The following is a 1720-nucleotide window of genomic DNA, read 5'->3' as shown; positions in this document are numbered from 1 at the left end:
CACAAGACTTCTGGGGCAAATTCCACTGCACGAGGTCAGCCCCCATATAGTAGCTCATACCCTATGGGCATGGCCAATCTCCACAGCCCAGTCAGCCTGAGCATCAATCCCATTGATGCAATCAAGGCTCATTTGCAATAAAAAAAACACACACAACCACTCAAGGAACACACCCAGACCCCAGGTGCAGGTGATAAGAAAGACTGTGCCATTGGGCCACACAGGACACCAACTACATAAGACTACCTGGCCAAAGCTGGGAGATGTAACAAGCCTTGCTAATACATAAAAATGAACATAGATCAGGCAACTAAAATGAAAATAAAAAAAAAAAAAGCAGAATGAAACATGTTGCAAATGAAACAAAAGAAGTAAACTCTGGGGGAAAAAAAATGAAAAAAATGGAGGCAAGGAATCTACCAGAGATAGAGTTCAAAACACTGGTTATGAGGATCCTCAGCAAACTTAGTGGAAGAATAAATAATCTCAATGAGGACTTCAACAGAGAGATAATAAGCTTAATAAAGAACATAGAGTCCATAAAGAAGAACCAGTCAGAAATGAAAGAAAAAATAACTGAAATGAAGAATACACCAGAGAATGAGGTGAAGAGTTAAAGAAGTACAAATTAATAGTTGATAGATGGTCATGAGGATGGGGAGCATGACATAGAAAATGCAATTAGCAGTAATGTAATGGCTAGGTGGAGAGCCAGAGGAGAGAAAGAACAATTAGGAAAATCATTTTATAAACTATATAATTGTCTAACCACTGTACTGTATACTTGAAACTAATAAAATAAAATTGAAAAAAAAAAGGAATACACTAGAAAATAATCAACAGTAGAATATATAAAGTAGAAGAAAAGGTAACAAAAAACACCCAATCAGAACAGCAAAAAGAAAAAAGAACCAAAATAAATGAGGAAAGTTTATGAGACCTCTGGAACAACATCAAACGTACCAACATTCACATTACACGGGTACCAGAAGGAGAGGAAATTGAGCAAAGGATTAAGCACCTATTTGAAAAAATAATAAGAGAAAACTTTCCTAACCTGGTAAATGAAATAGACATACAAGTTCAGAAAGTGCAAGGAGTCCCAAACAAGAACTCAAACAGACCCAGACCAAGACACATAATCATTAAAATGTCAAAGTTGGAGACAAAGAGAGAGACCTAAAGCAGTAAGAGAAAAGCAACTAGTTACTTACAATGGTACTCCCACCAGAATGTCAGCTGGTTATTCAACAGAAACTTTGCAAGCCAAAAGAGATTGGCACAAAATATTCGAAGTGATGAAAAACAAGAACCTGCAACCAAAGATTACTCTATACAACAAAGCTATTAATTAAAATTAAAGGTGAGAGAGTCTATGGCCATGCTACCCTGAACAGCCCAATCTTGTCTGATCTTGGAAGCTAAGCAGGGTTGGGCCTGATTAGCACTTGGATGGGACACCACTTAGGAAGACCAGGTGCTGTAGGCATAACAAATTAAAAAATAAGGGATTGTAACCTGACAAGGTCCTTGCAATCTGTGAGGTCAACCAAGGATTGCCTCGCCTAAAATAAATAAATTAATTAATTGATTGATTGATTGATTAAATTAAAGATGAGAGAAAGAGCTTCCAGACAGGAAAAAAGCTAAAGGAGTTCATCACCACCAAGACAGAATTACAAGAAATGTTAGGAAGACTTCTGTAAAACTAAGAAGGGGG

At 37.2% G+C, this 1720-nt stretch overlaps 1 pseudogene; it reads left to right on the top strand.

Moving 5' to 3' along the window:
- Positions 1–1371: 1371 nt before the first annotated feature.
- On the top strand, positions 1372–1489 carry LOC111729066 (annotated as a pseudogene).
- The last annotated feature ends 231 nt before the right edge of the window (positions 1490–1720 follow it).

The sequence above is a fragment of the Pteropus vampyrus genome, unplaced genomic scaffold (genome assembly GCF_000151845.1).
Source record: "Pteropus vampyrus isolate Shadow unplaced genomic scaffold, Pvam_2.0 Scaffold244, whole genome shotgun sequence".
In the NCBI taxonomy this organism is placed as follows: Eukaryota; Metazoa; Chordata; class Mammalia; order Chiroptera; family Pteropodidae; genus Pteropus; species Pteropus vampyrus.
The sequence above is the reverse complement of the archived record's forward strand: the minus strand, read 5'-3'. Positions and strand labels throughout refer to the sequence as shown.